At 43.7% G+C, this 27,867-nt stretch overlaps 1 pseudogene; it reads right to left on the bottom strand.

The window, feature by feature from the left end:
* Positions 1–14,721: 14,721 nt before the first annotated feature.
* Positions 14,722–26,126, bottom strand: LOC130709937 (signal peptidase complex subunit 3B-like; annotated as a pseudogene).
* Positions 26,127–27,867: the final 1,741 nt, after the last annotated feature.

The following is a 27,867-nucleotide window of genomic DNA, read 5'->3' as shown; positions in this document are numbered from 1 at the left end:
ACTTCCTTCTGAAGAAAGATTGAAATCATCAAGAGAAATGGGTGTACGCGTGTAGAATATTCATTTGAAGCTCTGAATAGAAAAAGTCTTCATTGTCGAGTAATTCTAGGGTTTTGAAATACCAGGGTTTCTGTTTCGGCAAACTTCCGATTATTGGACTCGGACGTTCGTAGATCCTAGAGTTTCGCCTCGAAACGATTGTGATATATGGAAAAAGAGAAGTTCTAACATTTCTCTGAAGATTTTTGGAATTAACTTCCATCGGGCCTATAAGTGAAAACTAGCTATATACTAGGGTTTCTGACCTAGGTTTAAGCGTATAACGATCGTGCTATAACTTAAATCGACTTCGATAAAATCCTTTGACTTTTCCTGAACTTTCTCCTTCATAAATCTATTTCATTTGACAAACTCTTGTTCAGGTTTCCTTTCACACTACATCAACCCTAATCGTGAATAAGATTTTATTCACTTAGCATAAGCTTAAAAACTTGGGTCTTACAAGGTATATAATATATGTTGCTCAAATGTTGGTTAATTGAATTAGTACCCAACCTTAGAGCAAAAAAATTAGGTCAGATGGCACAACGTAATTAGTGGTTTCTTAGGAATAGTGAAATTCAAACTCACAAATAAGAAGTACTAAATACTTGTGCCATGTAATATTTATTTATATTTTATAATTTATATATTTATAAAATTTCAATTATATATTCAACTTAAATTCAAGATAATGGTAAAATATATAATTTTATTAGTAGAATAAAACACAATTGGTAAAAAATATTATTAGACCATCCATCGGACGTATTCATTTTTTTGTTTATCAGAAAATTCGGACTCATTCATTGAAAACGTGAATATTTTTATTTAATTGAAAGATTCAAAAATAGAATGGTAAAATTAATCTTTCATCACCAATAAAAAGAAATTCAAGAAATGGAAAATTAAATAATAACATTTAGCAAGCAAACATATTAATTTGAAAAGAGTTAGTAGCAACTTGATAAACTGAGCAAGGAAAACACTTATCCGGAAACTTTTCTTTTACAAATTAAAAACTCCCTTATGTTATTTTCAGTTGAACCCATAATAAGAACCACAATGATCTCAATGGGAAAAAAATTACGTTAAAAATAATTAGTAACAAATGGATCGAGTGATCCATATAACCGACCTTAGTTGGATAAAGCTTTCGTTGTTGTTGTCGTACAATTGAATTGGAGTTTTTTTTTACACTAATTTTAAGTGAGAGCCAAGCTTCAAGGAAAGTAGAGAGGATATGTATTTTAAAGAGATAAGTTACATACATAAATGAGAATGAGGGTATATAAATATAGTTTCATTGTCCGAAGTGAAGACTCAAATTTAAAACATATAGAGATGTGTGTTACAATCGACTAAGAAAGAACTACAACAATCATCAGGATATGTTACTTTCGACACAAAAAATATAAGCATAGCAAGAGCTTGCAATAAGAAGCAACACCAAACAATGAATGCCATCAATATTATTGAAGAGAATGTCCAAATGTCTGTAACTTCAGCTCATTCAAATGAAGCCATATTATGTGAAACTCTGCCATTTGTATTATCTGTAGTCATTCAACCAAAATCAATCACAAGAATCACCAGTCACACTTATCATGCACAACCTGAAAGGATAGGGATGAGAATAAAATGCGGGAACACAAAAGCTGCTGCTTAACTTCATCCACATCATAAACTTAGTCCTAATATACATGCCAATTTAATGGATCAAAACTAATTCACTAATTCTTTAACACAGTCACTGAACTCTGTCTGTATGTCTCTCTCTCTCTCTCTCTCACACACACATTTGGTAGTGAAACACCGAAAAGAGAAGGTACAACAACTTGGTATTGATTTTAAAGAAAAAATCAGCAACTGCATTATTAAGTCAAATTCATATCATTAAAACTTAGATTATCTTCAAAGCCAAAGTCATCAAGACTTCCTGTAAAAGCCTCCAAACCCAGCATTGAAGAAGGAATTACTCCTGAAGGCCTTTGGAATCTATGAGGAACAGCAGCATTTTATTACCTCAATAAGATTAAAAAAAAATAGTAGAACAAAACTATACATGAAAGTAGCCAACCAATATATGAACGTAGCCAACCAATGATGTAGAAAAATAACTTGAAAGAAGCTAATTAAATTCCTTACTCCCTATGCCTATTATCCTATACTGTGGTGATGTCTATCTTACTTCCTTATATCAAAATTCAATTAAAACATCTATCTTCCATTGCCTTGGGTTCAAGTTTTCTACATTAAATGGCAGAAACAACCAGGTGTCTCCTTGGACAGTCTACATTCTACAACAACCTGAAATGTACAGTAGGCTTTACTCAACAAAATTTCTTGAAACATTGTGATATTTTTGGACCTGAATTTTCTATGGGTAGATGGGGATAAGGGCTGAGAACCAAAGAAGGAGAAACCATAAAAATAAAAGTGTTATGGATGACAAGGTGCATGAGAGAATGCTCACAAAATTTAGAAAATGGATGAAAAATTCCATCCATCATTTCCCCCATGAGGGACATATGCACATGGAAAATTATAAGATGTAGGACATAATGAATGTTATAAGGTACTCAAAGCTAAGGAGTAAGGAAACATAAAACATTTTGTTAAATAATGTAGTGGTTAGTCTATATAAAGTAAGCCATAGAATACATTTAAGTTTTAATTTTAATGATATGTGATGAACTTCAGCTGCAATATATAGCTTGAGGCATGGTTATGCTAATTATGCAGCTGTATGTGGCATACCTGTGACAGAGTGGCTACCCACTTCAATATCTTTCTGCAATCATGGTGTTAGATTAGATGAACTCACAAGGACTTACATGTATCACTAATTAATTTGCATTATTTTCATTTCAAATTTTAAATTATTGAGATATGATTGCATCTTTTACTGATATGCAGAGCAGAATATGATCCAAAAAGTGATTTGCTGGAGCACGAGTTCATGTTAAAAGGGAAATTGTTTCAACGGAAGGATGTGGAGGTAAGGTTAAAAAATAAATTCACCATGTCAGTAAAAGCATTAGATATGTGGAAACCCATTGAAAGATTGCACAATTCTGCTTATGAGGTTCTTTTACCCTTAAAGCAATGTGTAACACCCCGATTTCCAGGTGTCACTTTAGTAACCAAAAATAGACTTTACGCTGAAAACAGGTAATTTTTTTTTGTTTGATACCTTTTAAATCAAGCAATAGAAAATAAAGACAAAACCCAACCAACACACAAATATATACACGTGTACAGCCTCAGCTGCACTCCCATGTCACGCGCACTCGCAGTGACTCCAAAGTAGTGTGCCCTTAGGCAAATATATACAGACCCAGAAGTGTAAGTGAAAAGGTTATAATTACAATCCACTGGGAGAAAGTCGGCCTCAAAATGGCCTAAGCAAAGACTCCTATAGTCCGACTGACTCACTGTGATCCCTCAATAAGAGAACCACACAAAAGCCATGCGTCGGGAACCTACCCCGTCCCAAAAGCAAAACGAATCAGAGCTCTACACAAATATGACGCCTGCCTAACTCTACCAACCCATAACTGCTCACACATCCGAGTCCTCGGCGAACTGAAGACGGCAAGTTGAAGCTCAGCTCCATGCGTCGTAGAACTTCTTTCGTCAGATGTTCACACTCGTCAGTCCGGTCCTCCATGACCCTTCCCCGGTACGTCGCTCGATGACCCACAACATCGATCACCCAAGCGGTGGGGGCATCCCGATCCACAAGCTCATATCTGATCCCCCCCGAGGGAGAGACCATCGAACACCAGTCGGCCATCGACATCTGGCAGCAGGCCGACCGCCCAAACACAAACATACAAACAAAGCCAAGGCGCTAGGGTCAACTCACAGCAATAAGTAGATATACACTCAACATGTGATATGGGGTATAGATATATGTTGATATATATACATATAAACAATCCTAGCATGTTATGGCTCTAACATTGCTTCAATAAACAAACAGCACACAATCTCAGTCAGCATGAATGTATGCGTGAAATGCACAATATGTATCCGGATTTGTGACGCGTTCCCGTTCGCCACAAGTGAAGCATTTTCACTATGGATGGACCATTCCCGTTATCCATCCTGGATGAAATCCGTCCTGGATGAACCATTCCCGTTATTCATCCTTGGTGAACCATTCCCGTTATTCACCGAATGATGAACCATTCCCGTTATTCATCATTAATGCAAGGTGAACCATTCCCGTTATTCACCATGATATGCACAGGTGAACCATTCCCGTTATTCACCCGATTGAATGCAACGTGGTTAGCCAAACAACGAATCGCCCTTACCACGAAAGTGTTTAGCTCACAACCCAATCTCAACAAACCCATGAGTTAGTGTCGGTCAATACAACACAACTCGGAGTAAGTGTCGGTCAATACAACACAACTCCATCCACAGAATACACAAGGGTCTAGTGTCGGTCAATACAACACAGCCCAAACAACAAGAGCACTAGGTGTCGGTCAATACAACACGGCTCCACAACAATCCCCAAGAGTACTAGAGTACTCGGTGACTTTCAATCATCACCATAGCTCACCTTAGTGGCTTCCCCCAATTCCGATAACTCTCCAAACCCACAACAAAGTCGACTTTTCCCCGTCTTTCGTAAATATTTTCCCCTTCAGTTCTCCTATGCTTAAACGTTAATAAAAATTGTTTCAATTCGAATTAGTCAAGTTATGAGTTTATTTCTCAAAGTCTAAGTTTCCCAAGTCTTTAGTTTTTCAAAGCTCTATCATTCTAAGTTTTCAAAGATCAACCACCCAAAATACATTTCCTGGGGAAAGTCTAAGAATTCCAACATATGGCTAAGTCTCAAACCCCACATTTGGACTTGCCTAGGGTTGTTCATCCAACCCGAAATATCAAAGATCACCAGATCAATGAATCTCCACTCCGAAATTGCGTCAAAACGCTCAATCCAACAAAAGCACAACATCACAAGTATGGAAAAGCATCATAACATCAACTCATCATCAAAAACAACATCAGATAAAACATAAGTCGAATTTATCGACGCCTATCATGCAGTCATAGCTAATATATAGTAAGTTGCCCTAACCTCGAGCTGATCCAGCTTCGCAAATCAAATCTCCTTCACAGGAATGCCTTGAAACTTCCAAAGTTCCTTCAACTGAACCTCGGAGGAAAAACAAAGCAGAAACCACACAAAATCGATTAGTTCGATCGCAATACAATACATAAACGATAGACAAAGCATCAAAGCTTCAGAATACGACAAACAGGTACGAAAGGACAAGTTTTCGAAAACGAAAAACTCCCCTCCCCTTAGGAAAAACCCACGGCCAAAAGGAGAAAAGGGCTTCGGCTCTTTTTCTTCGATCAAATCAGTTTACAAGGTAGTTTTAGGGTAAAACTAAGGCAAAGAAACTGTCAGAACAATTTTCGGACAATCGGGCCGAAATACGACTACGCAGGGGCATTTTGGTCCAAAATAAAGGCTCAAAACTTCAAAGTTATCAGTTCTGAAAACAAATTTGACAGCAACGATCCTCATGATATCCGTGACAACAAATCCTAAAGGCACGAAGTCATATTAAGTCTTTACGACAATAAAGTTTCGAAATGTGAGACAAAAAGAGTTTTGAGTCAATTTTTCAGATCCTGGACAACTGAATCGCAATCAGAGTTTACTGACAGAGGTTTTAGACTCAGGGGACATAAGGAACATAACCCAAGCGAGAAATCAGAGAAATCAGACAATTTTAGAAAAAGCTCAAAACTTAGAGCACAGAAACGGCTTCAGAAACGCAACAGAAACAACAATCAGAGGTAGGAATCGGGTTAGTTACCTTGATACCTAGAAGTAGGGACGAACTGCACGAAGATTGGTCAAGATTTCACGAAAATCTCTCCTCTCCCTCTCTCTCTACAATTCTCGGCCAAAATGGTGAAAATGAAGAGGATATTAGCTTTTTCGCCTATTTATAGGCGGGCGAAATCGCGGGAAAATGAAAATTTCGCGATTCCGATTTTTGCAGCACGAACACCGTGGAATTCTAAGAGAGATTCTAGCGTCAGAATTCCAGAACTCAAAACAAACATCTAAGATTTGGGAAAAACGATATCGAAAAACTCAAAAGCGGTGTCGGTTAATCTGCCCCGAAAAACTACTTTTTGCTGTGATGCTCAAACGACAAAACTTCCAACAGAAGAAAGATTGGAAACGTCGAAACAAATCTGACATCGCGGACGGAATCTTCGTTAGAAGTCCCGAATAGAAAAAGTATTCATCCATTGCTCGAAAATAGGGTTTCGAAGCAAAGAAATTAGCGTCGGCGGACATCCGAAAAGTGAAACCTATCGTGCGTACAGTCCAGAGTTCCGAAATGAAACGCTGGTCGATGGAAAAATAAAAAGAATCTTTAAATTTTCCGAGAGTTCGAAATCTCACTCAAAACGTTGCTTTAAGAGCGAAATAGCCTATTCTGGACACGCTTGCCATAAGGCAGGTGTGCAGACGACTCGCACTAACTCCGAAAACAGCTACGCAACATTCCTCAAGCAATTCCTGAACTTTCTTCTTCATTAATCTTTCTCAAATGTCAAACTCCTGTCACGCTTACACTATTTCTACGTGTGAGTCGGAAACTTAACTTGTTCTGAAAATCCGGGTCTTACAATACTCCCCTCCAAAAAGAAAGTTTCGTCCTCGAAACTCAGAGCTCTGCAAAAAGTTCGGAATACAGTTCCTTGATCTTATCTTCCAATTCCCATGTAGTAGTGCCTGTGTCATTGTTCCTCAAAATCTTTACTTAAGCAATCTGCCTTCCCCTTAACTGTTTCACTCTTCTATCCCCACTGCTAACTATCGGCGTCTCAAAAGACAAAACATCATTCAACCTCATGTCGTCTGACTCGATTACTTGCGTCGGACCTCTGCTTGAAATGATACCGGTTGGCATTCCGTGCAGTCGCACAACCTTAGCCACTTACTTCTTTACTTTCGGTCGTCCGGAATTCTTCTTAAACTCAGTGCCTCTCTGTCATCTCAAAGTAGATACTCAACTTGTCCTCGTGATCTTCATCTACAGTCCATCACTTGTTCGTTCGATAACTCTTAGACGAAACATTGCGTTGGAATCTAATAGTCCATTAACGTCACATCCAACTTCGTAACTATCATCACTCGCACAATGAAATCAATCTCCTACTTAGTCACCATTCGAATTAAAAATCGACTTATGTCCTTATTTCTTGTCCTTCACTAATCTTATCCCTTTCAACATCAAGTTACCAACAACTTATAAGATAATCCTCTTCTTAATATCTAACAATCCATTATTATCGTCTTCTTCCTTAGAACTTCCCTCACTCAAACCTATTTACACTTACTGAAATCCCTAACACTTCGCATAAATCGAGACTTATCCTCTAGTAGATTACATCATAACTATACCTCAAGGGACTTAACTAGCCATCTTATCATCCGATCCTTCAACATTCTGAGATTTAACTCTATCGTAACCGCTAACACCACTAAATCTCGTATGTGTACATGAATCTCAGCTCACTAGGTCAACCTTAGCCCTAGGATTCTCATTCAACCTTAGTAAAATTCACTTGTTAACCGTAATATGCATCATCAAAATCCATAAAAAAAGTTTCATCCACTCTTAAGCTCTAAGAAACTTGTCCAAACATAACAACTTCAAGTATTCATCTTAACACCAACACCCTCCTTTTGGGACTCAACCACCATCTCGTCAATCAACTTCTTAATCTCCCAATCAAATTCTGACAAACTTTGAGTCCTTCACACCTTAGACAGACATTCATAGATTTAAAACCTAAACCTTCTCCAAGTTTGGTCCTCTAATGTCCTTTAATCCTTCAATACTTCTTAAATGAATATCCGTTTCTTAAAAACTATAACTCCTTCACTTACCCAAACGACCTGACCAGTGTCGTCATGCTTTCACATCCACAACTTATTATGCTAACATCATTCAAATCATATCACATGGCTCATTATGTCTGCAACCTCATGATCAACATCAATCGATCACCAACTTATAACCAACCTTATGACCCTACACAACCCAAGATTCATTTACTTCAAGATCACTCTTATATTATACCTCAATGGTCTTAACCCGAAACCCATCTCCAGGTCTTCATTCTTCTAAGATTCAACTCCTATTGTCACAGCTACAACTGTAAGATCTCTTACTCGTATGCGATTCTCGACTCTCAAGATTCAATCTTAACCCTAAGATTTCAATCCAACTTAGTAAATCTCACTTAGTAATCTCAGCATATTTCCTTGGAATCCATATCACCAGCCTCAAGTATTCAACTTATGCTAAAACTTTCTTTCTCCAACTTAATCATTAATTCAACACTTTTCAAGCGAAAATTCATCTCTTAAGACTATAATGTCTCCACATATTAATCCAACGCTTAGCAAAACTTATTCCTCGAACTCGACTATAACAATCTAGTTCAGAGTTAATTCTTCTCAATCTCGCTACCATCAAACAATCATCTATAACCGGATATTAAATCCAACCTATCTAATCTCTAATAATCCCACGTCAGAAATCACATAACCTATGACTTCATAACTTCCGAGAAAATACTTAAAGATTTTCCAACATCAATTCTATTGGCTTAGTCTACCTCTACTTGGAGTAATCACACGAACTAACCAATCAATGTCTATACGAAAATCATCAACTTCCAAAGGTTCAAATCTTAATCTTGTACAATCAAATGCTTAACACGAACTTTCCTCCCAAATCCGACTAATCCTCAATCAATTCAAATTCATCTTACACATCCTTCTATCAAGGTCCATTATCAGCTGTGATTCCGAATATCACCCCCTCAATATTAGGTTGATCAGGCCTAATACATCGAAGGTGGAAATTTAGAAAAACCCACTGGAACAGACAATGAGATCCTAACATCCAGTAACCACAAATATCCTGATATCAAGTTCCTAACGATTCTGCTACGGAACCACACACCCTCAATCCATGTAAAAGATTAATCCTTCCTCGTCAATTGAGTCAAAGGTCCAACAATCTTGGCAAATCCCTCAATGAAGCGTCTATAATATCCAGCTAAATCCACAGAACTTCTGATCTCTGTCACCATCTTCGGTTGCTCCCAAGCCAAAACAGTCTCCACTTTCGCTGGATCCACAGCTATGCCCTCCTTCGAGATAGCATGGCCTAAGAAATTGACTTCCTCCAGCCAGAATTCACACTTGGAAGGGTTCTCATACAGCTTTTTCTCTCTCAACAATTGTAAAACTTGGCGCAAATGTCCTTCATGTTTATTCGCGTCCTTCGAATAGATCAATATGTCCTCAATAAACACCACCACACGCCGATCTAAGAACTCCTGAAAGATGCGGTTCATGTAATCCATGAAAACAGCAGGTACATTCGTCACTCCAAACGGCATCACTAGGTACTCGTAGTGTCCTTAACGTGTCCTGAAAGCAGTCTTCGGTATATCCTCAATCTTCACTCTGATCCGACGATAGCCTGACCTCAAATCTATCTTGGAAAATACGGTAGCCCCTCGTAGTTGGTCCATCAAATCATCTATCCTCGGCAACGGGTATCTGTTCTTGATCGTCGCCTTGTTCAATTGTCGATAATCCACCCACGATCTCGACCTTCCGTCCTTCTTCTTGACTAACAACACTGGCGCTCCCCACGGTGAAACACTCGGTCGAATGAATCCCTTTTGCCGAAAGATCCTCTAACGACTCCGCTTCAAAACTAAACGCCCTAAAATCCTACGATTCGTACCCATAAGGAATTTCCCTGAGATCCTAGCTTCCTTATCAACGCCTCGGTAAAACAACTCCCTAGCTCCGCGTGCTATTCTAGATCTCGTGTAACCTCTATAGTTAAATCACGAGCAACTTCGAATAAGGTCCTACTAGGGATAATAATCATAGGATCATAGTCTAAGTAGTAAATACAAGTTAGGCGCGTCACACTCGCTTGAATATAAAAGAGTAAGTTATTCTAGAGTAAAAGAACAGTTAAAATATTACCATCGTTCCCACGTTCTTCCTCGTTCGACTCCTCAACTCTTGCTCCTCCCTTGATATGAATCCTTTCCTCTGTAGCAAGTTGTTTTCCTTTCCCAACATTCCCTGATGATTCGCCCCTGAGTGCCTTGCAATCTTGGGAGAAATGTCCCGGTTGGTTGCAATTGAAGCATAGACTTTCTTTGGTCTTGCAGTTCACAGCTAGATGCCCCTCTCGGTTACACTTGAAGCATCTCCGTCCAATCACTGAGCATTTGTTAGCAAAATGCCCAAACTTTCTGCAACGAGTACATGTCACACCTTTGTCACCAACTGGCTCCCCTCCAGTATCAGCAGTCGTTGGTTTGTAGACTCTTGAGATAAGATTTCTTCCCTCGGAACGCTGATATGGTCCCCACTTATGGTAACTCTTCCTTCCGTTGTAGCCTTGGGAACCTGACCTCATTGGTCCCCCAGCTCCAATTCGGTTCATTCCTCTTTATTGATACATTGCTGTCGCCATCAGTCGTTGATGATGCTCACGTGTAGCCTCCGCCATCCGGTTAAGATCCACCATCCTATATCCCATCGAACGTCCGATTAGTACTAACCATACGGTAGCACTAGACAAACCACTCAATCCGATTGAGTAGTAACGCAAGCAATTAGAGCGAAAATCGCTCTGCAGACAATCAATTTTCACTCTTTGCAGAGTCACACAACCTAGCACAGAAGACCTATTCCCCAAAGACTCCCAAAAGACTCGACTAAGCTCTGATACCACAATGTAACACCCCGATTTCCAGGTGTCACTTTAGTAACCAAAAATAGACTTTACGCTGAAAACAGGTAATTTTTTTTTGTTTGATACCTTTTAAATCAAGCAATAGAAAATAAAGACAAAACCCAACCAACACACAAATATATACACGTGTACAGCCTCAGCTGCACTCCCATGTCACGCGCACTCGCAGTGACTCCAAAGTAGTGTGCCCTTAGGCAAATATATACAGACCCAGAAGTGTAAGTGAAAAGGTTATAATTACAATCCACTGGGAGAAAGTCGGCCTCAAAATGGCCTAAGCAAAGACTCCTATAGTCCGACTGACTCACTGTGATCCCTCAATAAGAGAACCACACAAAAGCCATGCGTCGGGAACCTACCCCGTCCCAAAAGCAAAACGAATCAGAGCTCTACACAAATATGACGCCTGCCTAACTCTACCAACCCATAACTGCTCACACATCCGAGTCCTCGGCGAACTGAAGACGGCAAGTTGAAGCTCAGCTCCATGCGTCGTAGAACTTCTTTCGTCAGATGTTCACACTCGTCAGTCCGGTCCTCCATGACCCTTCCCCGGTACGTCGCTCGATGACCCACAACATCGATCACCCAAGCGGTGGGGGCATCCCGATCCACAAGCTCATATCTGATCCCCCCCGAGGGAGAGACCATCGAACACCAGTCGGCCATCGACATCTGGCAGCAGGCCGACCGCCCAAACACAAACATACAAACAAAGCCAAGGCGCTAGGGTCAACTCACAGCAATAAGTAGATATACACTCAACATGTGATATGGGGTATAGATATATGTTGATATATATACATATAAACAATCCTAGCATGTTATGGCTCTAACATTGCTTCAATAAACAAACAGCACACAATCTCAGTCAGCATGAATGTATGCGTGAAATGCACAATATGTATCCGGATTTGTGACGCGTTCCCGTTCGCCACAAGTGAAGCATTTTCACTATGGATGGACCATTCCCGTTATCCATCCTGGATGAAATCCGTCCTGGATGAACCATTCCCGTTATTCATCCTTGGTGAACCATTCCCGTTATTCACCGAATGATGAACCATTCCCGTTATTCATCATTAATGCAAGGTGAACCATTCCCGTTATTCACCATGATATGCACAGGTGAACCATTCCCGTTATTCACCCGATTGAATGCAACGTGGTTAGCCAAACAACGAATCGCCCTTACCACGAAAGTGTTTAGCTCACAACCCAATCTCAACAAACCCATGAGTTAGTGTCGGTCAATACAACACAACTCGGAGTAAGTGTCGGTCAATACAACACAACTCCATCCACAGAATACACAAGGGTCTAGTGTCGGTCAATACAACACAGCCCAAACAACAAGAGCACTAGGTGTCGGTCAATACAACACGGCTCCACAACAATCCCCAAGAGTACTAGAGTACTCGGTGACTTTCAATCATCACCATAGCTCACCTTAGTGGCTTCCCCCAATTCCGATAACTCTCCAAACCCACAACAAAGTCGACTTTTCCCCGTCTTTCGTAAATATTTTCCCCTTCAGTTCTCCTATGCTTAAACGTTAATAAAAATTGTTTCAATTCGAATTAGTCAAGTTATGAGTTTATTTCTCAAAGTCTAAGTTTCCCAAGTCTTTAGTTTTTCAAAGCTCTATCATTCTAAGTTTTCAAAGATCAACCACCCAAAATACATTTCCTGGGGAAAGTCTAAGAATTCCAACATATGGCTAAGTCTCAAACCCCACATTTGGACTTGCCTAGGGTTGTTCATCCAACCCGAAATATCAAAGATCACCAGATCAATGAATCTCCACTCCGAAATTGCGTCAAAACGCTCAATCCAACAAAAGCACAACATCACAAGTATGGAAAAGCATCATAACATCAACTCATCATCAAAAACAACATCAGATAAAACATAAGTCGAATTTATCGACGCCTATCATGCAGTCATAGCTAATATATAGTAAGTTGCCCTAACCTCGAGCTGATCCAGCTTCGCAAATCAAATCTCCTTCACAGGAATGCCTTGAAACTTCCAAAGTTCCTTCAACTGAACCTCGGAGGAAAAACAAAGCAGAAACCACACAAAATCGATTAGTTCGATCGCAATACAATACATAAACGATAGACAAAGCATCAAAGCTTCAGAATACGACAAACAGGTACGAAAGGACAAGTTTTCGAAAACGAAAAACTCCCCTCCCCTTAGGAAAAACCCACGGCCAAAAGGAGAAAAGGGCTTCGGCTCTTTTTCTTCGATCAAATCAGTTTACAAGGTAGTTTTAGGGTAAAACTAAGGCAAAGAAACTGTCAGAACAATTTTCGGACAATCGGGCCGAAATACGACTACGCAGGGGCATTTTGGTCCAAAATAAAGGCTCAAAACTTCAAAGTTATCAGTTCTGAAAACAAATTTGACAGCAACGATCCTCATGATATCCGTGACAACAAATCCTAAAGGCACGAAGTCATATTAAGTCTTTACGACAATAAAGTTTCGAAATGTGAGACAAAAAGAGTTTTGAGTCAATTTTTCAGATCCTGGACAACTGAATCGCAATCAGAGTTTACTGACAGAGGTTTTAGACTCAGGGGGACATAAGGAACATAACCCAAGCGAGAAATCAGAGAAATCAGACAATTTTAGAAAAAGCTCAAAACTTAGAGCACAGAAACGGCTTCAGAAACGCAACAGAAACAACAATCAGAGGTAGGAATCGGGTTAGTTACCTTGATACCTAGAAGTAGGGACGAACTGCACGAAGATTGGTCAAGATTTCACGAAAATCTCTCCTCTCCCTCTCTCTCTACAATTCTCGGCCAAAATGGTGAAAATGAAGAGGATATTAGCTTTTTCGCCTATTTATAGGCGGGCGAAATCGCGGGAAAATGAAAATTTCGCGATTCCGATTTTTGCAGCACGAACACCGTGGAATTCTAAGAGAGATTCTAGCGTCAGAATTCCAGAACTCAAAACAAACATCTAAGATTTGGGAAAAACGATATCGAAAAACTCAAAAGCGGTGTCGGTTAATCTGCCCCGAAAAACTACTTTTTGCTGTGATGCTCAAACGACAAAACTTCCAACAGAAGAAAGATTGGAAACGTCGAAACAAATCTGACATCGCGGACGGAATCTTCGTTAGAAGTCCCGAATAGAAAAAGTATTCATCCATTGCTCGAAAATAGGGTTTCGAAGCAAAGAAATTAGCGTCGGCGGACATCCGAAAAGTGAAACCTATCGTGCGTACAGTCCAGAGTTCCGAAATGAAACGCTGGTCGATGGAAAAATAAAAAGAATCTTTAAATTTTCCGAGAGTTCGAAATCTCACTCAAAACGTTGCTTTAAGAGCGAAATAGCCTATTCTGGACACGCTTGCCATAAGGCAGGTGTGCAGACGACTCGCACTAACTCCGAAAACAGCTACGCAACATTCCTCAAGCAATTCCTGAACTTTCTTCTTCATTAATCTTTCTCAAATGTCAAACTCCTGTCACGCTTACACTATTTCTACGTGTGAGTCGGAAACTTAACTTGTTCTGAAAATCCGGGTCTTACACAATGCAGTTTGATAACTTTTTCCAGCCTGCAGCTATTTCAGACATCAGAGAAATCAGTGAAAATACACAAATGGTTGAACAAAGGTACAAATGGGATAGGGGAAAGCAGGATGAATGAAAATACTCACAACCAAATTTCGGATGTGCAAGTGTTCAAAGTTAAAAATCATATTGATTTCCAACATCCAAAACATGAAATCCTTTCCTCTGATCCTAGCTCTTTAAAGTTACAGCTAAAACATTAACATGACAAGAAGGCATCATCATCTATATTCCTCAGGCAATCGGTAACCTGGTATAACTATTTTATCTGCTAACCTTTTGCCAGTCTTTGGCATAACATGCCAGTGCACAGTCAAGTTGAATTCTTTACCACACAAATTGCTTCCCTGATCAATGAAGTGGTACTTATTTGATGTGTGGATCCAAAACTTGGCATGCTTTTTAGAGGGAATGAACCATCCCACTAGGATATCTGGTTCAAGGAATGTTTTGGAGTTTCACATTCAGCAGCTATAAATACAAAAACCTGTTTTGTGTTCCACGTGAAAAGAGACTTGGTCGTACAACACCACCGAGCAATCTACTACAAGGGAAACCCCCTTTAGAATGACCTATGGGGTAGATGCCATGTTGCCGGTGGAGATTGAAAACTTTACATGGCGGACTCAACCAGGTTTTGAAGGGGAAAATCAGGCCAACATGGCGATGGAGCTGGACCTTTTGTCGGAAACGCGCGACGAGGCGCACATTCGGGAAACAGCGATGAAGCAGCGCGTGGCGGCAAAGTTCAACAGCAGGGTTCGCGTCCGAGATATGCAGGTCGGCGACCTGGTCCTCAAGTGGCGATCGGGAGCCCCGGGGAACAAGCTTACTCCCAACTGGGAAGGGCCCTACCGCATTATTAAAGTTCTTGGTAATGGGGCCTATCACTTAGAAGAGCTTGATGGAAGGCGGTTACCTCGATCGTTCAATGGTTTGAGCTTGCGCTACTATTATAGTTGATCGCAGGCGAGAAAGTGAACAAGGCGGAGTCGCCGGAGCCAGATATCTTTAAAATTTTCCGAAGTGTTTTCAAATTCTCCAATGTATTGCAATAACAAAGCGTGCTCTTTTTCTCCGAAAGGAGTTTTTTAATGAGGCGCTCCATCAATAAAATAAAACGAAAATTCACGAAATTCGTGTCCAAAAATTCCTGGGATTCCCTGACGATCGGAATTGCCGATCGACATAAAGAATTACGGCGATCACTAAGTGGGACAAGCTTGATCCCCAAAGGGGCTTGCTGGAACCCTGAAGGTTGCGGCGATTCCACAAATGGCCTTTGACGCCTGGGAATCACCCTCCGGAAAGTCTGACGTGATCGCCGGTCCCGTAAACGATGTGCTGGGTAAGTCTCGCCAGAATACGACGAGCGCCGTTAACTAGGCAAAAGTCTTGGGACCCCCAAATGGCCATTGGGATCCAAGCATTGTAAGCCCCGAGCGGGCAAAGCCCCGGGCGAAGTCCTCGAGAATAGAGGTCGTTTCTTCCTTTGGGGAAAACGTCTAAAGTCTTGGTGGTGGAATACCAAGCAACAAGTCCTAGTAAAAATTAAGGCACGAAATCGTTAGGCGTAATTCAATCATATGACGCGTGAAAAATAGCGCAAGATATAAGGTCGGCGAATGAATAAGGTGGAAGGCGAGTGCTTGGTCACTCAGGATGTTGAGTATTTTACTACTCTGGCGTGTTGAGGGGTTAAACTATGAAACTTATTCTTAAGCCATAAGAAGGCGGCGACTAAAAAGTGTACGGCGGAAGCATTCCAACATGATTTACAAAATATCCAACGGCGATATAAAAAGCTATGGCGAAGGGTTGCTTAAACATAGACGAATGGCGGAAAAGTACACTACAAGGTGACAGTAAAAGCTAAAGTAATGTTAAAATTACATTATTCATTGTTTTCTTTCTCCTGTTCTTCTTCTTCCTCTTCTTCTTCAGTCGCTGTCCAGAGGTGTTGGTCAATCAGGGGAGGATCGTCGGGACCAACCAGTCCTTCGGCGGTTATCTCTTTCATCACTCCCATGGCGCTAAAGTCAAAGTTCGGGTACAAATGTTGGGCCTGATCTTTGGCGAGGTAGAAACCGCGCTCGCGGTTGTCAAGGGCGATGTCAGCGGCTTGTTCCCTCGCCTCAGTGGCTTTGGCCTTCTCCGTCGCCAGCTCGTCCTCTAGCCTTTTGATCTTTGCCAGTTGGGAAGCAATCTCAGCATCTTTCGTGGCGAGGGCCTCGGCATGAGTCTCGGTCGCTTTCTTGATCTCCTCAGACGTAGCCTGCATCACCGCCTCCATGTCAGACTTCGCCAAGGCCAAGGACTCCGCAGACTTTTTCTCTTGCTCCGCCAACGCCTTCTTCACTAACTCCAGCTCAGCGCGCAGTATGGCGAGCTCTGACTCCTTAGTAACCAGCGCCTCGCCTCGGACGATCAAGTCCTTCTCAGCTTGCTCTTTTTCCTTTTTGCAAGCTTGAAGGCTTGTATCAAGCTCATCTGCTTCTTCCTTCATCAGCGCCAGCTGATCCTCCAGCTCGCCGATTTTAATTCCCGCCGTGCCAATCATCTTGTCGGCATAGACTTTGTCTTTTCCTGCCTGCGTCGCCAGTTTGTCGAAACGCTTTTCCCAAGCAGCGGCGGCTTCTTGATGCTTAGCACTTTCGGCCTTCAACCGCTCAACTTCAACGGTGGCGGCATTGAACTTCTCAAACGCGTGGGCAAAGATGCACCCAGCGCGTAGGAGGCAAGCAAGAGTCTCCTCCTTGGTATCATTAAGGCCCCGACTCAAAACTTCTTTTTCTATGGCGTCACGGTTAAGACCAGTAAGTAAGAATTCTGAGGGTTCAATGGCGTTGGGGAGCATATTATAATAGCTTGATGAACCGACCTCGGGAGCAGGGGCTTGTTCAATTTGAGCCGCTTCAGAGGTAGTGGCAGCGCCAGGACAGGATTTTTCCCCTTGATGAGGCGGGGAAGGCATGGAGCCCGCATCATGTGTTGAGGGCGGGCTAGGAGGTGCATCTTGGCGAGAGGGAGACTTCGGGGTTTCATTTTCTTTTTCCTTCTCTCCAACAGGAGTGTCGGAAGACGCGGCAGCTTTTGTGGCGTTGACGCCGGCGAGTTTCTCGGCAGCTGAGGATTGAGAAATGTTGGTGGTTGTGGCACCGACGGAGGCGGCTGTGGCGCCAGCAGTGGACTCAGCGGCAACAGCAGCGGTCGCACCGGCGGTGGCAGGAGTAGAAGCTGGTACGGTGGTTGGCTCGGTAGCCGCGGCGACGGAGGCTTCAGTGACATTTTTGCCTTTAGGCGCAGCAGCAGTGGTGGGCTGAGCGCCAGGGTTGGATGTGCCGGCGCCGGAGGAGGCTTTGACCAATCTTCTCCTCTTGGGAGCTTTGGTGCTCTCGGCTTGGTTCTCAGCACCGCCCCGCTTTTTCACGTCGCCCTCAGCGTTGAATTTTGGGGAAAAGCGAGCCATTCTCCTCTCGCAGGCCTTCAGGAGCTCGGCGTTCGTGAAATTCATATCTTCTGTAACAATAAAAAAATACGATCAGTGACAACATAGGAGACGAGAAAGGAAATGTCAATAATAAAAGTGAGCTATGGACAACCTAAATATTTGGGAGTTCTTGAGAGGTCAGCGCCCTCAAGGACTGTTGTGCAGTCAAGGATGGGAAGTGGGGCCAGGAGATTAAGAAAGGCTTTGTCGTTGGCGGACAAAGATTCCTCTGAGGGATCGGTGATCCCATTGGGCTTCTCTGTCCAGTAAAGAGGAAAAAGGGCGGTCCCGTCTCTAAGGGTGAATGCCTCTGGGTAGGCGGGATGAACCGCCACACGGAAGTACTTCCGCGCGAAGGAGGACTTCTCGTTACTTTTGTGGGGATGCAAGCACTTCCGGCCGGCTCGGGCCTTCAAGGAAATCCATCCTTTGTTTTTGATGGACTTGGGGTCGACGTCGTAGAGGTAGAAGAAACTGGTGGGGGATGGGGCGATGCCGACAGCGGCGCTTAAGATTTCAAAACATCGAATGAAGGCCCAGGCGTTGGGGTGGAGTTGGCAGGGAGCCGCGTTGATGTCGCGGAGGACGGTTTGGACAAAAGGCGAGAAAGGAAGCCTGATTCCAAGCTCGCTAAACATGTATTCGTACGCAAAGAAAAAATGGGATCTCTTTACGTCGCCGTCTGGCTTATGAAGCCAGGGGCGATCCCCAGGACTGCAAATCCAGATCCTGAGTTTGGCGTTAAACTCATCGTCATTAGACAAACCACCCAGGGAGTTCACGAACTGCACGATGAGATCGCTATTCTGGAAAATAGAAGGTTGGTCTATAGCCTCGTGAGTGGGGGCTATTTGGACTGGAAGGGGCAGAGTGGCGTAGGTTTTTAGTCGGTAAGGTGGGATCTCCGGGACCTCTAAACGGAGGCCGCCGGCGGCGGTGGCATCAGGGTCGCTTCCGGAGGAAGAAGAGGAGTGGTTAGGGGAGGTAGGGCTTGAAGCCATTTTTAGAAGACAGTGAAGTGAAAGAAAGGAAAAGATGAGTATGTGTATGATGCAAAGATAAGGACAGTGGGACTCACCGGAGTAGGATGTGAAGAGTGGGTAGCGGAAAGGGTGATAAGCGACGGCTCCGGAACGGAAGTGGGCAGAGGGAGTTTGGTAAGCGATTAGGGAAGTAAAGAGAGGTCTCGGAAAGGGATGACTGTGGGGAAGAAGGGTTTTTATAGGAGAAGGGGGGAAGCTGGAAGGGTGACGCGTGTTGGACGCGTGTGGAAGGTTGGAAGTCATGATGGTTTTGGGGAGGTGGGTCGCGTGCAATGGGGAGGTGGGTCGCGTGCAATGGGGAGTTACTGCGCACGATGGGACGGTTATGAAAGGTGAAGTGACGGTTCCGGAGAAAGAGGGAAATTGATGTAACTGACACATCACGTGGGGCAGTCACGTGGGGCAGATAGGGATTTGAAAGGGTTTTAAAATAAGGGAAGCGCGAAAAGCCTCGCCACTATAAAGATCAAACACCATCGCCTGACAGGTGACACCAACAACAAAGTTCAGTCGCTCGCCGGGGTTACCGCCAGTCAATGATTGAATGATCAGCACGTGACCCATGCCTGCCACCTTTCCCGCCGGCGAACGATCATACATCTGCTCCAACTTATCGCCAATACGAAGTAATCGCTCTCGCCGCTCGTGGACTTGTGGACTTGCCAGCTCGGGTTGCTCGTCAAGTCAGTGGACTGGGTAACTGAAAATGCTAGTTTCCTTTTGCTCATGCCATGTTGGCGATATAGTTTACATCTCTTTTCTCAAGCCATGTTGGCAGTGCAGATTCCGGTGTACTGTAAGACATATGTAAAAGCATTTAAAAGACACACTTAGCTCTCATACTTCGAGCTCGGTGTCTTGTGGACTAGTGGACTGGGCGAGCCCCTAGAGGGGCAACGCCCAGCATGTATCCCGCCCTGAGGCGGAGCCTTGGCCTTCAGTTGGGCCTTGACCTCGGAGGCCCAATTGGCCCAAAAGGTAGTACCCAAGCTCTATAAATAGGAGGTAGTTATCAAGTGTAAGGGACTTTTGAGCTCATTTGAGAAAATCACGCATGAAATTCAGCACTCTCTCTCTCATTCTCATTCTCTCTTAGCACAATCCTCTACCTCTAGGTACTATACCTCTCTTCAATGTTCATTCCAAGAACATTTGGCGCCGTCTGTGGGGACTGTAAACTTTCTACTCCCATTCACGTGGATTGATTGTGCATGAAGTTACCTCTGATTGTGATTAGGCAATTCTCTGGTTTTCTGATTTTGATTCTGTGACTAGTGTTGGTTTTTCGATCGAGTTTGCATCATTTCTGGTTTGGATGGAGACTCGACGCAGGAGGCAGCATCATTCACCAATGCGACAGCGGATTTCGCCGCCTCGGCGGCCTCATCGTGTGGTCCTGGATTCTCCGGTACGAACGGCAGGAGTACAGTCGCCTTCTCCTCCTCCATCACCACCACCTCCTCCATCGCCTTCACAGGTGGGATCTCTGGAGCGATCACCAGAGAATTCACCTGCTCCGGAACAACAACCGGCGGTGACACAGGAGCAATGGCGCCATTTGATGCGCAGCATTGGCAACATCCAGCAGCGGAATGAGCATCTACAGGCTCAGTTAGATTTCTACCGTCGCGAGCAGCGAGATGATGGAAGCAGAGAAGCAGATTTCGTGGCTGAGTTCCGTCCGTTCTCGGAAGATGTTGAGAGTGTGGCGATTCCGGATAACATGAAAACGTTAGTTCTGGATTCTTACAGCGGAGATTCCGATCCGAAGGATCATCTTCTGTATTTTAATACGAAGATGGTGATAATTGCGGCGTCAGATGCGGTGAAGTGCAGGATGTTTCCATCGACGTTCAAATCGACGGCGATGGCGTGGTTCACAACTTTGCCGCGAGGATCGATTTCAAATTTCAGAGACTTCTCATCCAAGTTTCTAGTGCAATTCTCGGCAAATAAGAATCAGCCGGTGACGATCAATGACCTATACAATATTCGCCAGCAAGAAGGGGAGTCACTGAAAGAGTACATGGCAAGGTACAGCGCGGCGTCGGTCAAGGTAGAGGACGAGGAGCCTCGAGCTTGTGCTTTAGCATTTAAAAACGGTTTGCTGTCGGGAGGGTTGAACAGCAAATTGACACGTAAGCCGGCGCGCTCGATGGAAGAGATGCGTGCTCGTGCCAGCACTTATATTCTCGACGAGGATGACGACGCTTTCAAAAGAAAGCGCGCGAAGTTGGAAAAGGGCGACACGTCGCCCAAGTGCGCGAAAAAAGATAGGAGCGGCGAAGATAAGGGGGATGGCAAGCAGCAGAGACCAGGTAAGGGGAAGTCGGTATTCAAACCGACCAAGGAACAGTTGTATCCACGGCGCGATGATTATGAACAACGTCGGCCTTGGCAATCTAAGTTTCATCGCCAGCGGGAGGAAACTGATATGGTGATGAACACAGATTTATCGGATATGCTCCGAGGGGCGAGGGACGCAAATCTAGTGGATGAACCGGAGGCCCCAAAGTATCAGCCACGGGACGCCAATCCCAAGAAGTGGTGTGAGTTCCACCGGTCCGCCGGGCATGATACGGATGACTGTTGGACTTTGCAGCGGGAGATTGATAAATTGATTCGGGCGGGATATCAAGGAAATCGTCAAGGTCTGTGGCGCAACGGTGGCGATCAAAACAAAGCGCACAAGCGGGAGGAGGAGCGAGCGGACACTAAGGGCAAGAAAAAGCAAGAATCAGCGGCTATCGCCATAAAAGGGGCTGATGACACGTTCGCTCAACACTCAGGACCGCCCGTCGGGACCATCAACACCATCGCCGGGGGATTTGGCGGCGGTGGCGACACTCATGCGGCGCGTAAGCGCCATGTTCGTGCCGTTAATTCCGTTCATTAGGTCGCTTTTGGATTCGTACACCCTGACATAACAATCTCGATGGCGGACTTTGAGGGGATAAAGCCTCATAAGGACGACCCGATTGTGGTGCAGTTAAGGATGAACAGTTTCAACGTTAGAAGGGTACTCCTGGATCAGGGTAGTTCGGCTGATATTATCTATGGTGATGCATTTGACAAGTTGGGACTAACTGACAATGATCTGACTCCATATGCGGGGACCTTGGTAGGTTTCGCGGGGGAGCAAGTAATGGTGCGGGGATACATTGATCTAGACACAATATTTGGGGAAGATGAGTGTGCCAGGGTTTTGAAGGTAAGGTATCTGGTTCTCCAGGTGGTGGCATCTTACAATGTCATCATTGGGCGAAATACATTGAATCGCCTTTGTGCTGTAATTTCAACAGCCCACTTGGCGGTCAAGTATCCGCTAAGCAGTGGAAAGGTGGGAAAGCTGAAGGTGGACCAGAAGATGGCGAGGGAGTGTTACAATAATTGCCTTAACTTGTATGGCAAGAAGAGTGCGTTGGTTGGTCATAGATGTTATGAAATCGAAGCTTCGGATGAAAATCTTGATCCCCGGGGCGAGGGGCGAATAAATAGGCCCACGCCAATTGAGGAAACGAAGGCGCTAAAGTTTGGCGATCGCACTTTGAAGATTGGGACCAGACTGACGGAAGAGCAGGAGACGCGCCTGACAAAACTGCTTGGGGAGAACTTAGACTTGTTTGCTTGGAGCTGCAAAGACATGCCTGGAATTGATCCAAACTTCATATGCCATCGATTAGCATTGAATCCAAGTGTCAAGCCAGTTTCACAACTCAGGAGGCGCTTGGGTGGCGAAAAAGGGAAGGCGGTGCAACAGGAAGTCGACAAGTTGCTGGCGGCAGAGTTCATCAGGGAAGTGAAGTATCCGACGTGGTTGGCGAACGTCGTAATGGTGAAGAAGGCGAACGGGAAATGGCGAATGTGTGTAGATTACACATACTTAAACAAAGCATGTCCAAAAGATTCGTATCCCCTTCCCAGCATCGATAGCCTTGTTGATGGTGCCTCGGGCAACGAACTGCTTAGCTTGATGGATGCTTATTCTGGCTATCATCAAATCCGCATGCACCCGGCAGACGAGGACAAAACAGCTTTTATGACCGCCAGAGTCAATTATTGTTATCGCTCCATGCCGTTTGGACTAAAGAATGCTGGGGCGACCTACCAAAGATTGATGGATAGGGTTTTTGCTGGGCAGGTGGGAAGAAACATGGAGGTTTACGTTGATGACATGATTGTTAAATCAGTACGTGGTTTAGACCATCATCAAGATCTGGAGGAAGCATTTGGCGAGATAAGGAAGCACAATATGCGCCTCAACCCGGAGAAATGCTCTTTTGGTGTTCAGGGTGGCAAGTTTTTGGGATTCATGATCACATCCAGAGGAATCGAGATAAACCCAGAAAAATGCAAGGCGATTCAGCAGATGAAAAGCCCTTCTAATGTGAAAGAGGTCCAACGTTTAACAGGGCGAATAACAGCATTATCTCGGTTTCTTCCCAAGTCTGGTGACAGATCTTTCCCTTTTTTCAAGTGTCTTCGCAAGAATGTCGCATTTGAGTGGACGGCGGAGTGTGAGGAAGCTTTTGTTCACCTCAAGGAACTCCTATCGTCACCGCCAATCTTGTCGAAACCAATACAGGGACACCCGCTGCATTTGTATTTTGCTGTGAGCGATAGTGCTCTGAGTTCTGTGATGTTGCAGGAGATAGATGGCGAGCATCGAATTGTTTATTTTGTTAGTCACACACTCCAGGGCGCGGAGGTCAGATATCAGAAAATTGAGAAGGCGGCGCTGGCGGTCCTCGTCACCGCCCGGCGGTTGAGACCTTATTTTCAGAGTTTTCCCGTGAAGGTGCGGACGGATTTGCCCTTGAGACAAGTATTACAAAAACCGGATTTATCAGGTAGATTGGTCGCCTGGTCGGTTGAATTGTCAGAGTATGGTTTGCAATATGATAAGCGGGGCACGGTTGGTGCGCAGTCACTAGCTGACTTTGTGGTCGAGTTGACTCCAGATCGGTTTGAAAGAGTGGACACTCAGTGGACTCTCTTCGTGGATGGATCCTCCAATAGTAGTGGCAGCGGCGCGGGAGTAACGTTAGAAGGGCTGGGGGAACTAGTGTTGGAGCAATCCCTGAAATTCGAGTTCAAAGCAACGAACAACCAGGCAGAATATGAAGCTCTCATCGCCGGATTGAAGTTGGCGCGGGAAGTGAAGATCGGGAGTTTGTTGATAAGAACGGACTCACAATTGGTGGAGAATCAAGTGAAGGGAACTTTCCAGGTCAAAGATTCTGATCAAGTACCTTGAGCGGGTACGGTATTTGATGACACTTTTTCAAGAGGTCGTGGTGGAGTACGTTCCTCGGGCAGAAAATCAGCGGGCGGACGCGCTGGCCAAATTGGCGAGCACGCGGAAGCCCGGCAATAACAAAAGTGTGATTCAGGAAACGCTGGCGTACCCAAGCATCGAAGGCGAGCTCATGGCCTGCGTGAACAGAGGGGGGACATGGATGGGTCCCATAATATCTATCTTGGCGGGGGACCCGGCAGAAGTGGAGCAATGCATGAAGGAACAACGGCGGGAGGCGAGCCACTATACTCTCATTGACGGACACTTGTATCGACGTGGTTTCTCAACGCCATTGTTGAAATGCGTACCGCCAGAGAAGTACGAAGCGATAATGTCTGAGGTACATGAAGGAGTGTGCGCGAGCCACATCGGAGGAAGGTCTTTGGCTTGCAAGGTGTTGAGGGCGGGTTTTTACTGGCCCACCCTCAGGAAAGATTGTATGGACTTCGTGAAGCAGTGCAAGAAATGTCAAGTGTTCGCGGATTTGTCTAAGGCACCGCCAAAAGAGTTGATAACGATGAGCGCCCCGTGGCCTTTCGCCATGTGGGGTGTGGACTTAGTCGGACCTTTTCCGACCGCCAGGGCACAAATGAAGTTTATATTAGTGGCGGTGGACTACTTCACTAAGTGGATTGAGGCTGAACCCCTGGCCAAGATTACTTCTGCAAAGATAGTCAATTTCTACTGGAAGCGTATTGTTTGCAGGTTCGGGATCCCAAGGGCGATCGTATCTGACAACGGGACCCAGTTTTCAAGCAGCCAAACAAGGGAGTTCTGCAGGGAAATGGGCATACAGATGAGGTTCGCCTCTGTTGAGCATCCGCAGACGAACGGGCAGGTGGAATCTGCAAACAGGGTAATCCTGCGAGGACTAAGACGACGGCTTGCGGAGGCTAAGGGAGTTTGGTTGGATGAACTTCCGGCGGTGCTGTGGTCGTACAACACCACCGAGCAATCTACTACAAGGGAAACCCCCTTTAGAATGACCTATGGGGTAGATGCCATGTTGCCGGTGGAGATTGACAACTTTACATGGCGGACTCAACCAGGTTTTGAAGGGGAAAATCAGGCCAACATGGCGATGGAGCTGGACCTTTTGTCGGAAACGCGCGACGAGGCGCACATTCGGGAAACAGCGATGAAGCAGCGCGTGGCGGCAAAGTTCAACAGCAGGGTTCGCGTCCGAGATATGCAGAATGAACATTGAAGAGAGGTATAGTACCTAGAGGTAGAGGATTGTGCTAAGAGAGAATGAGAATGAGAGAGAGAGTGCTGAATTTCATGCGTGATTTTCTCAAATGAGCTCAAAAGTCCCTTACACTTGATAACTACCTCCTATTTATAGAGCTTGGGTACTACCTTTTGGGCCAATTGGGCCTCCGAGGTCAAGGCCCAACTGAAGGCCAGGGCCCCGCCTCAGGGCGGGATACATGCTGGGCGTTGCCCCTCTAGGGGTTATCAAGTGTAAGGGACTTTTGAGCTCATTTGAGAAAATCACGCATGAAATTCAGCACTCTCTCTCTCATTCTCATTCTCTCTTAGCACAATCCTCTACCTCTAGGTACTATACCTCTCTTCAATGTTCATTCCAAGAACAAGACTACAAATCTTCTGATATATTCAATGTCATTGTCGTTGGGCTGTTTTTGAAACCAGTTGATCTTCAGGATCGGGACTTGGACAGAGGGAGAAGGGGAATTGAGTGTATCAGAGAAGGAACATGCCGCACATAAAGGCCAGAATGATTATGGCAAATAAGAGCAGAGCGTTGGCTCTGTACCTGAATGAATGCATTTTGGTGGCTTTTTCCGTTGCGACCCAACGATGACTCCGCTCAGAGAGGGAGAGCGATGGTGGTAGATGACTCTCCCTTCACCACATAGGGAGTATTTATAGAGAAATCTACTACCTAAAATGTTTACTCCAAAAATCAAGTTCACATTGTGGATGAAAAAATCAAATTAAATCAGTAACATTTAAAGTGATTTAGACTGGAAACAGACGAAAGGATTACTCATCCGAGATTTGCTCCTTGGGAATGCACTCAAATCTGGAATTTAGAAAGAAGGATGAACAAATAACAGTGAATGGAGGTACCTGTCGAAATATGGCTGGTTCCACCATTTTCGGCGAGCGAAACCTCCTTGAACACGGAAGGTCGGCGAGGATGCAATTGAATGAAGCAGAGATGCGATTTGACGGGAGCAGATGAGAAACTGAGCTGTAGATATGGATGAGCAAGCAATAGAAGTAGCCAGCGGACGATGATGACATTGGAGAGGAAACACTGAGCTGCGATGGATGGGTGAGAGTACACTCATGTGACGTAGAAGTAGGTCAAAAAACAGGAAATCAGGAAAAAGAAGAAAATCAGATGAACGGTGGAGATGAAAAAAAAATTTGAAAAAGTAACAAAAATAAGGACAGATGGCGTAATGTGATTGGTTGTTTTGTAGGAATAGTGAAATCTAAACTCATGAATAAGAAGTAGTAGATATCTCACACACACATTGATGATTATATTAAAAATATGAAATTCTCATCCTTAATAATAAATCATATGTCCTCGAATGATAACTCAAATGGTAAGAGTTAGGGAACATGTAGGTTGGGTGAGGGAGGTTTAGGGATCAATCCCTGGAGGGTGTAATTTATCTTTCCGATGTAAAACCCTTTCATGAATATTTTTACTAATTATGTATGCTCAATTCCTAAACTACCCTACTAAAAACTCAAGAGTCTTTTGGGCTTTATTCCTCCATGTAATAAAAAAAAACTCAAGAGTCTCCCCTTTTTTCTCCTTATTTTGTTCCATGTAGATTTTTTCAATTATATACTATATATATTATATTAAAAACGGTATGGTTGTAAATGAGTAAAAGACAAAAAAAATTGGTGATAAATTATTATTTATTAGTTTATTTAAATTTAATTTGACTCTTGGCTTCCCGTTCCCTTGTTTAAAATTGATTTACATTTTAAGCTCTTCTTTGCAATGCACATATCACATAATTACAATCAAAGTATCCACACCCTTGACATTTACATATAGACACAATCATATGTACATAGACAATAAAGTAAAAGTTCATACTTTGTCATGACTAGCTTCATTGTTCCCATCACGTTTGAGATTTTGCATGAGTCAAAGATAATGACTAATTTCATTTCTCTATTGTTTTGCATTCACTTATTTGTTTCCATTTTAATAGTTTTATTTTGAATCTTATTTTCTTGATGCTCCACTATGGTAAGATTATCGAATGGGTAGTGGAGTACGTACAACTCCCGACTAAAGGTAATCTGTTTCTTACTGATCCATTAGGCGTAACAAAAAAGATATGTTTTTAGGTAATCAACAACAAGGGTTACCTACTTCAATCGAGCATCTAGGAAAACAACGACAAAAGATAAAAACCAAAAATAGAAACTCAAAAAAACAAAAAACAAACATTCATTAAAAAAAAATTTACAAATTTATGATTTCTTATATTTAAAATATTTTTTTTCTTCTAATCCATAAAATATCTTTTAA

The sequence above is a fragment of the Lotus japonicus genome, chromosome 4, assembly GCF_012489685.1.
Source record: "Lotus japonicus ecotype B-129 chromosome 4, LjGifu_v1.2".
Classification (NCBI taxonomy): Eukaryota; Viridiplantae; Streptophyta; class Magnoliopsida; order Fabales; family Fabaceae; genus Lotus; species Lotus japonicus.
This window is presented reverse-complemented; position numbering and strand designations above follow the sequence as displayed.